This window comes from Phaenicophaeus curvirostris, chromosome 15 (genome assembly GCF_032191515.1).
Source record: "Phaenicophaeus curvirostris isolate KB17595 chromosome 15, BPBGC_Pcur_1.0, whole genome shotgun sequence".
Lineage (NCBI taxonomy): Eukaryota > Metazoa > Chordata > Aves > Cuculiformes > Cuculidae > Phaenicophaeus > Phaenicophaeus curvirostris.
In genome coordinates this window covers 16,140,980-16,154,623 of record NC_091406.1, presented here as the reverse complement: position 1 = coordinate 16,154,623, position 13,644 = coordinate 16,140,980, and positions in this window count along the sequence as shown.

Genomic DNA, 13,644 nt, shown 5'->3' with positions numbered 1-13,644 from the left:
ATTCCTAGAGGTGTTCAAGGCCAGGTTGGATGGGGCCTTGGGCAGCCTGATCCAGCAGGAGGTGTCCCTGCCCATGGCAGGGAGGTTGGACTTGGATGATCTTTAAGGTCCCTTCCTATTCTATGATTCTTAGGTGCTGCTGAGCTGCTTATTTGCTCAAGGCTCAGAGCTGTGCGTGCCAGCTGGCCTCCAAGGCTCCCGCTCGCACCTCTGGGCAGCACCGCACAGATTCAGACCTTTACTTGTTGTACGCTGCCTCGGCCAATGCTCACAAGGCTCCCTCCGATTGTACCACGAGTTCATTCCCTAGCAACAGCCACAGCTCTGGCTTCTCCAGCTCAGTCAATTATTTCTGCGTGCCTGGAATACTTTAAATGAAAAGAGTTGATGCGTCCAGCAGCAGAGTGGAGGTGTCTCAGAGCTTCTAATCCTCGCTGAGCACTGGGCAAAGTCAGGTATCGATAGGCTTTAATTCATGCTGAAGACCTCTCACATGTTTTCAAACACACTCTGAAACACAGTATTTGTTTATCCCAGGATGGGTTACAAAACTGATTAGCTCAGGCTTCTGCTGACACCCAGCTGCCACTTCTGACATAACTTTATCAACCCCACCTCCAACAAATCCACCTGGAGCCAGCATCACCTCTGAGCAGCCACAGCTGAATCCTCTCCCTGCCTTCACCGCTTCAACAAACCGCTTTTTTACTTCAGGGATGAGGACAATCCCTTTCACTCAGGGGGCACCAGAGTGCCTTACAGCATAATTTACATCCTTTTCAAGCAAAATTCAAGGCTTCACCCCATGATTCACCTTGCTATGAGACGTTGACTGTCCTCCCTGGCTGGAAGTGCCTGAGTCTCCCTGCCTTACACAGTTACACTTGCGCTGCCACCCTTCTCCTCAGGCAGGGAGCCACGGAGCAGTGCTCCAAGAGGTTTCTCACCCCTCTCATTTTATCACAGATATACAGGTGCTTCAGCATTTGAAAAACCACAACCGACAAACTGACTTCTGCAGCAGCCACCAAAAACTTGTCTCTGGGCTGAGCTGTTGGGCATCAGCCCTTTTTCTGCCATCTGCCTTGCCTCTCACCTTAAATGCTAAATGCTCACTTTTAGTGCTTTTTCTTAAGACTTAATAGTCCCCAGCTGAAAACTTCCAAAAATATTTTTGAAGGAAATGTTCTGCCAAATGCAGGGACAAGCTCATGGAGATGGTTGACCATGGCTGGCAGAAAGCCTCCCAGGGCTGCTAGCAACCCCTATGGCTGCAGCCTCTGTCTTGAGGCTGTGCTCCCACACAACTTTTCAGGTAACTTTTTCTGCAAGTTTCTGTATTAGCTCTTCATCATGCTCCACAGAACCAAAGTCAGGCCACCGAGTGCCCAGACCCTGCCCTTTGAGACAGCAGGTGGTGAGAACCGAAGCCACCCCTCCTCAGGGCAGCATGAGCAGGAGAGGAGCAGGGTCCTCGCTGTCGCCAAGTCCTCCCCACCTCACTTTAAGAAAATACCCAAGGGTCTCATTGTTCCTGACACCACCACCTCCGCACAGATTTTATTTTATATAATAAGGCTTCCCCGTTTCACAGATAATTACATTTGTGGGGACCCTCAGCCCAAGATTATGAATGGGAAGCTACGGCAGAGATTAAGTATGTTCCCAGACATTATTAGAAATCTATGGCTGAATAGACTGCTGCACGAGTTTGAGATGTAGAATAGTGTTTCTGCACCACAGACGTCCAATTAGTAAGGTAAACAGTGCAGGGGGGTTGTGAAGATGGAGGGGAGGAAAGGAGGCAGAGGTTCAGAAGTAAAGGCAGCAACAAGGTCTAGTTTGAAAAAAAAAAAAAACAAACAACTTTTACTTTGGACCATACTTGGCCTGAAAACCTTAGTCGACTACACAAAACAAATGGTAGATTTGCAGAAAATGCAGCACTAAGTAAGTCCTTCACGAAGCCATCTCCAAGGCTGTCCTCGATTCCCAGAGGATAATTATTGGATAATTATATCCAATTCGAAGTTGGAAACAAAATTCTTTAAATGAAAAAATACATTGTAATAAGGCAGTAAAATATCAATAGGGAAATCAAGGAGTCAGTAGGTTGCTAATTAGTGTATCTATGTATCAAAGGTTTGCAGCATGTTTAATTGCATTTATATATATATACATCATGATATAATTTGGGAGGGGGGAAATGTAGGACAATGGACAAAATGAGAACCAGGAGCTCTATTAAAGGAAGTGATGGAAACTGAGAGGTCTTACATAGTGGGAGAAGAACGCTATCATATCCCAGACAGCACTTCACGCTTCCCTGGCATTCCAGTTTCACGCACAGACTGATATTTCAATTTGCCTCTTTTGGCCCACACCACAAGAGATAAGAACATGTCAAAAAGGAATGAACAGGTGCTTATACGATTGGATCTTCTGAACTACAGGGCTGCATAAAGGTTGTAGCAGAGTGGTGGTGATTTGCAGCCCCACAGCTTAGGGAAAGCTGGACTTAACCAGGCTTCCTGCAGAAGCTTTCACAGAGCGACACTGAACTGCTCTCCCCAGTACATAATCTTTATTGCTAAGGGAACTCTTTAGTATTTCCAGTACAGTGATTCCTGAAGTCCCAGCACTCTATTGCGCCTGGTGCAGCACAAATGTAGAAGAAAAAAAAAGCATGGTCCTACTAAAGAATATTGAAGACAAAGCAAATGAAAAAAGAGAACGCAGCCAGACAGATCAGGAAGCATAAAGCATGACCAGAGTTAGCTGGCATAGGCTAAGCACCTTGTCCTGTGCCTACAACAGGAATACAAAATTGGAAGGCAGGAGAATAATAATGTTTTGTAGATGTCTCTCAACTGCATGGGCCAGTATAGGGGAAAGCACAGGGCTGCTTGCTTGAAGTTCAGTAAGCTGGAAAATCAGCTTTGGCTATAATTGTTGTTTTGAGGTAGGAATCAATACTCTGAAAGCATGACTGAGGCTGCATGGAAGATGCCAATCATGAATGGCCTCAAATTACTCCCTGCTGTTATCTGTGGGGAAGTACACAGGCAGCTTATGCAGGCAAATGTAGATAGTATACTGTAAATGACTGATCATGAGAGAAACAAAGGTGTTATGTCCCTATTTCAGCTTTTTTATAATGGCCATTCCAGACAATAAGAGGAGTAGACTATTTCTGTATATTACTAGAAGACTAAAGAGGTCAAAGTTAGAAAGGCACACAAAAGTAAGATTAATCATCAAAGGAAAGGTTGTAATGTAGGGGAAAGTATTTTCCCTGAAGGCTTTGGTATAATAAACTCAAAAGTAATACAAGATACGCTCTTTAATTTATCTGACATTTTCAGATTTTCAGCATGCTTAAGAAGGGGCTACAGTAGGTACATAGCATTCAGAGGTATAACTGTTTCACTCACACCCATGCTTAATTTTCTGCACAGAACATTTGAGAACACTATATAACAAGTTAATTGTCATCCCAAAGAGATATATAAGTGCATTATAGGAAATCATTTTCCTAATTTGCCATTCAAGATCACAGTGTGGGTGAGTGGGTAAAAAATGAAAATATTCTGAGTATATAAGACACTCATAAACTAATCTCAAGCCAGCGTGGTTTCCACTGACATCAGAGACAGCTAAACCTGTTTGCATGAAGAGAAAGTTCAATCCCTTACCTTGAAGCCACACAGCAAATGCTCAACAAAAACCTCTGGAATAGGTATGAACAAATAGACTGTAAACTTGGATGCCCTGCTTTCTAACAACCCTCTCCAGCATAAAGGGAATATCACTTTCTTTTCGTGTGTATACATTATGTTTGGAAAGAGCAATTCCAGAGCTAACTGCTGACAAGAACATCAGATTATAGCACTCGTGTCACCCAGTGCATTCCACAGACATTGTCATCATGTAGTGGAAGCCAAAAAGCAAAGAGTGTGAAGGCTAAGATCCATTAAAGATCCTGGGGACTGTCAGAGAAGACAGTCCAGTATTTGGATTTTCATATTCTTTTCCAAAGTTTCTGCTATTTGACATTGTGGGAGGCAAATGTCAACTAGTTGAGTGTTTGGCCGGATCATTTTTATATTTGGCTACAGAAAGCTTTTCGCATGGAAGCCAGGAAGTCCTCACCTTAAGAAGGATAATCCAAGCCATTAGTTTTCTCTGTGGTTTGGGAACCACATTACTGCATAAACTACCTACCCTTAAACTCTTTCCCATATTTTTAAGAATGTTGAGGCAGGTGGTCCCTTATCTTCTCAGTTGTTAAACCTGGGGACTGGGACAGAACACGCCATGGACTCCTAGGCAGCCTGCGCACCCAGCTCTGCCTCCCAGAGAAAAGAGGTGTGGTAACAGATGATATGCACTGAATCTCACCCAGACACAGAAGTGGAGAGGTGCCAGCTGTTCTCTGAGGTCCAGAAGTTCTGCCACAGACCTACTGAAGCATCTTCATTGCACTCCCAAATGCACAGCTCTCTCAGGACAGACCATAAATGAGGTTTTAATGATCTGTTCAGAAGAAAATCCAGCAACTACAGACAATTGTTCCTACTAGCTGTGTCCTAATTGTCTCTGGATTTGAGTTAACCTAACGCATCAAGAATTATAATTTTAGTGGCCTGTAAGAAAAGTGTAACTTTAATGAATAGGATTGAAAATTGATCTATTTAAAATGAAAGATTGACACCTTGCTTGAATAAGCGTAGCCTGTGTGGGTAGAGCTCTCAGCATACCATATCCCATGCCATTATTATTTTCAGTAATACTACCATTAATATTGAGTGTTTTTCATATATAGAAATTCAGATACATTGGACTCCCAAGGAAGTTTTTACTAATATTTGTTTTTCAGATATAGTAAACTGACATACGATCAGATGGACTCACTTGCTTATGATTACCAAGAACAATGCAGCAGCAAGTTTAGAATCAACATCTCCTTTGTACTAGTCTAGCAATTCAGCAGCAGCATCCCAGCTCTGATATTATCTTCTCCAATGGTTTCTGGCATCACTGCCAGGCAGATAATGGCCATACTGCATTTTCATTCACACTGTAATTACAGTTAGTATTATCAATCAGAGCCTCAGGAGCATTGTATGGAAATTTCCTCATCATTATAGAACTTTTTTTTATAGTACAGTAGTTATCTCTAGACTCAGGCAGCATTCCTCATTGGAGAGGAATGCATATAGATAGGAACACATCAGTGTTTTCCACAAACTGTCCACTCAAATTGGATCATCTTTTTATTTAATATCCCATCTGTCAAGCATGACTAAATATTTTACAGAAATCTAGGGGAAGGACTTCTTGTGAACAAGCACACACACCCAAATGGGTTTTTTTTGGAGTGCAGAAGAGAAACTATGAGACTCAAGGTTCAGGTGCAAAACCTTTTGCTTCAACTCCAGGCATACCCACGCAGAATGCACAAGTGATGACTTTTTTTTTTTTTTCCAGGAGCAGCCTGACACCTTGGACTTTTCCAAGCAGGTAGTTCATCTCTTCCTGTGGAAAACCACACTGACTTCCCTGCAGTTTTGTGAAGGCAGCTTTTCCCCATAGTGGAGGCTGATGCCAATGCCTAGATCCTTATTTCCAGGCCAAGCACAGTACTTGCCATGCAAGCTTCCTCCAGAGAAATTGGCTGAAGTTTCAGCACTTGTGATGTTCCAAGCCCTGGACTTCTCTTGAGATAACTTTGCCACTCTCGCTAAAATATACTGCGCCAGCAGAGCCACACAGGCTCTGAGGAAACTTTCCACAGGGAAGTGAAACCTGATTAGTAGATAGAAACTTGATGGTTTAGCATATGAAATGCACACTTGTTGCCGTACTTCCAACACAGACGTGATGTCAGTATTTTACCAAAATCCTTCTTAACTTCCACACTTTAGCCCTGTAATTCTCAGGAGACTTGTTCTGTGGAGAGGGGTTAGAAACACTTCCTTTGTTCTGCCTTTCAAACCCAACCAGAATTTGCTTAACCATGACTAAGGACAGAAATACTACTTGGCAGATACAAAGCTTCTTGGAAAGCAAACAGCATATACTGAGCATAGTGATTGCAGTCAGTTTGTAGAAAGTAGGAAAAGGTGGTAATGATCTTGCCCTTGCACACAGGTTAATGGAAAGGTGAAAGCAGCTTTTCCCAGAAAGACATCCACCATCCAGAAAAACTATTCTAGTCCAAAGGGTAGAGATTTACTTCTTATAAGTTAGTGTGTAAGCTCCATGGGTAAGTCAGGCTTGGCAGAGGTGATGAGAGAGGACAAAAGCAGGAAGCAGAAAAAATAAAATTAAACCATGCTTCCCTTAATTTGGGGGCAATAACTTGTCAATGGTTTCTCCAGACTTGTAAGCTAGGAGTGTTTATTTTGAATCAATGGCTGCTCTTATGCTTCCCAGCTGCTGTGACATGGAAGCATGCACACATTCATTCTTAGTCTATTATAGTATTGGAGCATGCGTGAGCTTGAGCTGTCCCTGAGTGAAGGGAAAGATAGGCTATGTTTAATACGTTAGCTGTGCTTCAGTGGCTTCACAGGGTAGGTCAGAAAAAAAAAATGAAGTAACACTGATGAGAACATTGATTGGAAGAACAACTATGGCAGTAAGTAGAGCATAGCTCACTCCAAAGGCACTATGTCATGGAGTTTCCAAAATGACATTTCCTCAGCATTCCAATTTGAGAGAAAATTAGAAATTTATTTCCTTCACCCTCCACTCCTTATATACTAGTTTCTCACTCAGCTTTAAATTAGTTCATTAATGCACTTACTGGTCTGAACCTGGTACATACATTGACTTGACAAAACATTTTCTTTCTTTACATTATAGTAATTACCTCGGAATTGATTAAAAATACTCTTTCCATTTCTTCCATCTTGTTATTAAACTAATCTAATAAAACGTACCTATCTCATTTATTTTTGGCATCTCAAGAATCTATGTCTCAATAAAACAAAATTTAATGACTTGGGACCTGAGGGTTTTATGACAAACAGTTTTTAGCTTAGCGCAGGCATCATGAAGCAATACACCTTCACGTAGTCATCTTTCTAAAGTCAGTAATCTTGAACTACCTTTTATATCCTGTCCATTTTTGAGGTTACTGGTGCATTAATTTATGCAGCAAACTCTGAACTTTCTCAGAAAGCAGCAAGGGACTGTATACTTAAACATAACAATGAGCTACAACAACATGCTCTTGTTCAGAAAAATAATCTCTGGTGAAAGCAAGACAACTTACATAAATTAAGTCAAGCAGGACAGGGAAGCACAACTCTTCGTTCCTGACTGATCTCCTTTTGCCTCCACCAATTAATTTTATCTTTAGACACAAAATAGGTGCTGAATCTTTCGAGTAAATAGTTAAGCCCTTTCCAAACTAAATCACAATTAAAGCAAATAAATCTCTCCTACAATTTTGAAGTTACTCTTCAGTTAGATGGAGGGAATAATTAAAAAACAATTAATGTTTTGGCTGGCTGAAAAAAAAAGTGAAGAAAGACTGTTTACAACAACTCCAAACAATGGATCCATAGTTTTCACAATTCGTAAGCTTTCTCATCCACAGCCTATTTTTGGCTGTCTTACAATAGCCTCAGATTAAAAAATGGAAAAACTTTTTTTTTTTTGATGTTAGAAGTTACTTGAAGACTTACGGAAATATTTTCTCGATTTGAGAACTCCAACATACATCAACATCTGATTTCTGTGAATGGATTTATACACCTTTCAATTACATTTTTGGCAGACGGAACTTTATGCACACACCCAAATGTGGCTGTCAACTGGTAATTCTGCTAATCACTAAAAAGGCAGAACTCTAGTGGATGGAAAGCTATAAACTGCTTCTGGACAGAACTACCATTTGAAGAAAACTGTCATTCGCCATGTGAAGAAAAGCCCTGAAACTTATAATAGACTGATAAAATTCAATACCAGCTACAAGAATTATATTATTTGTGAATTTGGAGACTCTCGTGAGAATTTTTTTTTTTAGTTTCCATGAGTCTTGAAAGTACCACTCATAAAAATATAAATGATAGTTCCATTACCTTGTCTAAAATTCAACCAGTCAGCAAAATATCAGCCAAAGACAGAGTAGACATCCCGGAATCAGCAGATTAACCTGCATGAGTATGACAGCAGCATAATCAAAATAGTCTCCAAGTTAACCTCGGGTGCAATCTGTTCATTTGAGCAAATCCACAAATATTTATAAATACTCAGCATTTGAAAGTTCAAATTCATTCTAAGAAAAGAAAAGTTAATCATTAATTAAAAGGATAGATTCATAACAAAGATTACTTGAATTGGCTTTACCCATAATCCTTTTTAATTACATGTTCTTCTCAACTGCAGTGCTTTAGGAAAATACATCTAGGGAAAAAGTCCTGGCTCAGCTAACAATGACAAAATATCTATTGTTTGAGCGAATATAGGGTTTTGTTCCTGATATTTAAGCAGTATGACAGAGTCTACTGTTTTGTACTCATTGCAACTCAGTTTCCTGCATACGTGGTCCACAAGGCAGTACTCTGTCATCAGCCTGTGTTCATAAACCCCACATAAAAGGTACCCTTTGCTCCTCTGATTCCAATGCATGGTGAGACCTTGTTAATTTAATTTTTAATAAGTTTTTCTTTATTTTATATACTCTGCTGCTTAGATTTAATTTTTTAATCTGATGAACTCTGATCAATTCATCTCAGAATACTTCAAAACCAATAAAAGGTAACTGACAAAGAAGATGGTGTTTTCCATCAGCTGTCTGATGAAGAGCGTTGATGCTAAGAGGATGACATGCTCGGTTTCTTACAGCAGTGAGTGTCAGAACCCATATCACAGTCCACTACTCTATCTGCTACTCTAGATAGATTGTAAGGAAAAGAATCTGTTGCTAGATACAGGTGATTGAGGACCTGCATCCTATTCCAAACAGCCCTGCAATGTGATATGACAGCTGGATCATGGACTCAGGACAATTTTACCCCACTTTTCTTGCATACCACTTTATTTTATATGCGCACTTTCAGGCACTTCAGCACAAATAGGCCTGATGAGATTCTGAAAATTTTGAAAGTAGCCTGTAACTGCTTTCTTCCATGAGTTCCTCTGTGATCTGCCAAATACTTCCAGCTATTGTAGCTAAAACACACTCAGAAGAGGGAGTAGGATGCTTACCGAGGTTTCTCTGAGGATGCTCAGCAGCAGTATTCTGAGTTATTAAGCACTATGTTCCTTATCTGTACAATGAATATCATGTAAAAAAATCAGCCATCCCACCAACCACCCTTCACACTAGACTTCTGCAAGGCCCCAATATGGTCTTTAAGAGAAAGCTGCCCTGTACATCAGCCCATGCTCATCACCTGAATAAATTTATCATAACATGAACTTCCCACCGCTGCCCGAAGAAAACTGGGTTGATTACCATGCATCAGGAATGAAGACAGGACAGCTTTTTGGCTTCAGCACCTTGTGAATCAAAGCAGCATGCTGGGGAAAAGCTGTCAGTTCTGAATATTACTGTTCATCATGTGGAATGTTTGCTGCTGTTTCTCTCTCAGAGCTAATCAAATGAAATCCATCTGAAATGAAGTATAATAAGCATTGCACAAGCTTATCAGCACTATTCTGACTTGCATCAGTCAGAGAGAATTTAGCCAAACTGCTTGGGATCCAAACATCTGTGTACATCCCACTTCTGAGATTTCTTCATGACATTATTTATGTTCTACACTAGTTTACAAGAATTTTGAGAAATATCAAGAACTTCCTGCACATTTTACATTTCCAAACCTTTACCTGACCCCAGCAGCATACATGGGAAGCAAGCAAAGCTTCCCTGAAGATTACTTACATATGTTAGTTTATGATAGATACCCTTTGATCACCCTCCATTCCCCACAGATTATGACAGAGATACTTATTTGCCAGCAGCCCAAACAGGACTCTATGTATCAGATTAGTTTTAATATGGGCCCAGACCAAGGTATAAATAAGTAAAACAAATGATTGGAAGGAAAGAAAAAAAAAAGTTGCAAATACACTGGAAGTGGTATACCCAGCAAGAACAGAGATTTGTACCTGTGCCAGCCACAGCAGTCATGTCTCCTAGCTCCCAGCCCAATAATTTCTGCAGAAGTCCCCCTCATCTCATGAGCAATAATATCTTTTCCAATACCACATTTATCGTATTTACAAGGCTTCTTGAGGCTGGTAAATTCAATCTAAGCAGTAACGAACTTTCTCGTTAATTATCAGCTAAGAGGAAGTGATGGTCCAAGGTTACTTCAACACACCCAAAGCAGCTATTACTAGAGCAGTAAGACACATCCTCTTACGTCTTAGTATTTTATTAATAAATACCACAACTTACCTGTACAATTAAAAGGTTATGCAGAAGAAATCATTGTTTATTCTCTCATTTAGATAATCTCAGTCTTTCAAAATGTATTTATTGGCATTATATGCTGCTCCCACTCTGTTATGTCACCAGTTCCAGTGTCCTACAGTAGTAACACTTCTTGCTGTACATGGATCATCCTGGTGGTCCATGCTAGAACAACGCTATAAAGGCATCTGTTTGTCAGGCAACTCTAGTTCTGAAAGATCAGGAAAACTTTAAATTCAAGAATAAGTTCTAGCAAAATTTCAGTTTGCCACTTTCATGACAGACTACAGAACTTTGTTCTCTCACTGAGCTAAGCTCTTTGTGATCAAGTAACAGAAATGCCACCTTAGCCCTTGGTAAACTGTTGATGCTGCAGAAGCAGCCTCCCATTCAAAAACTGCCAGGTGAACTGCTTCCATGAGCATTGCATTTACCTGCTCTGAAAGTCAATTATAATATGCTGTACAGAAAAAACAGTGGGTGATATGTTTTGGGTTTTATGCTATTTTTGCCACTTCTATTTTTAAAATCAATTAAAGCTGTTGAGATTCTTCAAAGAGGTAATAAAATGACAGAGCGTACCAGCAGGAAAACACTGATAGAATCCCTACCTCTCCTGCTGCTCTGCAATCAGCTTTAAGGCAGACTAAAGGAACAGCCACAGCAGCTAGGGAGAACTACACACATGTCACAAAAACAGCTCAAGAAGTTTTAGACATTTTAAAGATAGCTTAAACAGGAAAGATAATTTTCTTTATTTTTGGTTCTAAAATGAGCAGGCAAGCCTCCATATATCAAGTTCTTTTACTATCGTCAGACATCTGTACTACTATCTTACTATTTTTATGGATTATTCAAAAAACAATTAGCCTTGATTCTATGCATCCTTAAAATTCCTTTTTGTTCCTTTCCATACTTCATGAGTCTACTCTGGCACCTTGGATGTGGTCAAACAGCTACTTAAAATAATCTCTTCTCCCAGTTTGGCATTCTAATCTCAATGAAGAACACTTAAGTGTATTTTTAATTTCAACTTCGTATATCTTCTAAAATGCTCTGCACAGCCAGCCCTTAGGCCATTATTTCAGTGTGTCAACCACTACAGAAGAGCACAGATGCATTCTCTAGAGCAGAGTTCTTATTCTAATGTCCTCAGGTAGGTGGCCTGTGTAGGAAACCCATTCACCTGTGACTCTGATTCTTTGATCAATGCCCTGAACTTAGAGAAAACTTATGTCCTTCTTTTGGATGTTATAAATCATATTCTCATACATAAAGGGACCACATTGCAGAAACAGGGCAGAGTGTGTAAACTTTGCTTTTATAACAGACAGGTTTCCTTCACAATGAGCTCTTATGCATCAGGCAAGGGTTTCAAGCTTTATGTAAAAGGTCAAGTAACTAAGGCTCCAACTCCTCCTGTTCCCTGTTGATTTTTGACCCATGACTATTTTCTGCTAAAGCTTTTTAAGCAAGTTCCACCAACACACATTGTGATTTCAGATCATCCAGCAGGGTAGATAACTACTATATTCTCTTGAACTCAGTAGGAGTCTACAGTTTTAGATTAAGAACTTCCTGCCCCTTCAGAAGCAGATCCAAGTTACATCTTGCTTTGACACTAGACCACAGCCAACAACTTTTAAATAACTTGCAGCACACGAAGTGATTTTCTATGTAAAGATATGCCTATCAATACTGAGCACCTTAAGTTTAAGACTATCATTCACTTCACCAGCTATATATGCTTATGCAGGAGAAAGCATTTGTCAAGCCCATCCAAACTCTGCCAGTTTTGTTTAACCTATGTATGAATTCATAATCCATCACTGTTTTTCAAAGTGCCATGCAAAAGAGATCATCACAAAAGAAAACTACAAAAGCCTTTTCAGTAGTTCTCTGAAGATTCATAAAATGACAATTATTTCCTTTGTTCCATTTCCCACTTGGCTCTTAGAGAGGCTCAATCATATGACAGATCTGAGGTGAAGGATGTTTCAGGATGCAAAATACACTTATATTCAAAAATCCACTGCTCGTTCTGGGAGTACCATGATATTGTAGTCAAAAGCTTTCAAGAGCCACAAAGGAATTAGTATGATAAACCCCAGGATGGTTGTCTAGAAGGAATGATCTGCAGACAAAAACATTTTTGGAATGCAATGCCATTTCATTCTAAGTGTCTCACCTTGATCTGTATCGTCACCAAAAAAGCCAAAGTTAAATCTAGCTGTGATAACAGTTGGTCTCTGCATAATTTGCTGCACACTGCCAAAACACACTAATGGTAATGGATATTAAGGAATTCCCACATTTATCCCCTATTTCCTTTTTTTTTATTATTACCCAGTTCAGAAGTGATGATTGCATTAAAGATTCCCAGAACAGAGTGCAGTATCTGAGAAATCAAAAGTGGGATTGTTAGAATAAGAGGTATTAAAAATTGTAGTTATTAGAAACAAGGAAGACCCTGAGACCCCCTGAAGGTTTTGGAAGCATGTACAAATACTATAGGGCTAGATACATCCCGGACAAGTGAGCATGAACTATTTCATAGTACGAATATGGTAGCCCCATGGGTTCTTCTGGCAATTTTTTGAAAGTTGAACAAATTTCATCTAAATCCAGCCTAGACCAACTAGCACAGGAGGCAAAATTGGTTTTGCTTTTTTCCCCAGAATGTAACACTTCGGTTTCAAGTAAGAAAAGTAGATTTTGTAATCTATAAAAACAAATCATACTGTAACAAGATGTTAAAACTCATGTTCTTTATGCAATTCAATGTGCAACTGCTGGTGGGGTGATTAAACGCAGGGAAGGTGTTTGGAAATAGGAATGTAACCACTGTCTTGTATTTTGGCAGATTTATCTGTGGAAATAAGTTACACGTGTTCACATAATGGCACAGCAGAAGTAGCAGGAAGAAGCCTGGATGTGGGAAAATACATCTACCTTAAACAAAGGCACACAAGGTGCCTGATGTATTTGGAAGTTTGACTCCATCTTATGAGGAGCTGCATGAGACTCAAGAAGACAATATCTTGTGTGTAATGTCACTTACCCTTAGGAGTGAAAGAGGAGCACTTCAGAGCAAAGTGCTGGCCACAGAAAGAGTGAGAACAAGCATGGGGACATTATCTGCAGATACTCAAGGCCTGCAGTGTACAGGGAATTAAACATCCCATAAAAAGAAATAAAACTACGTGAGG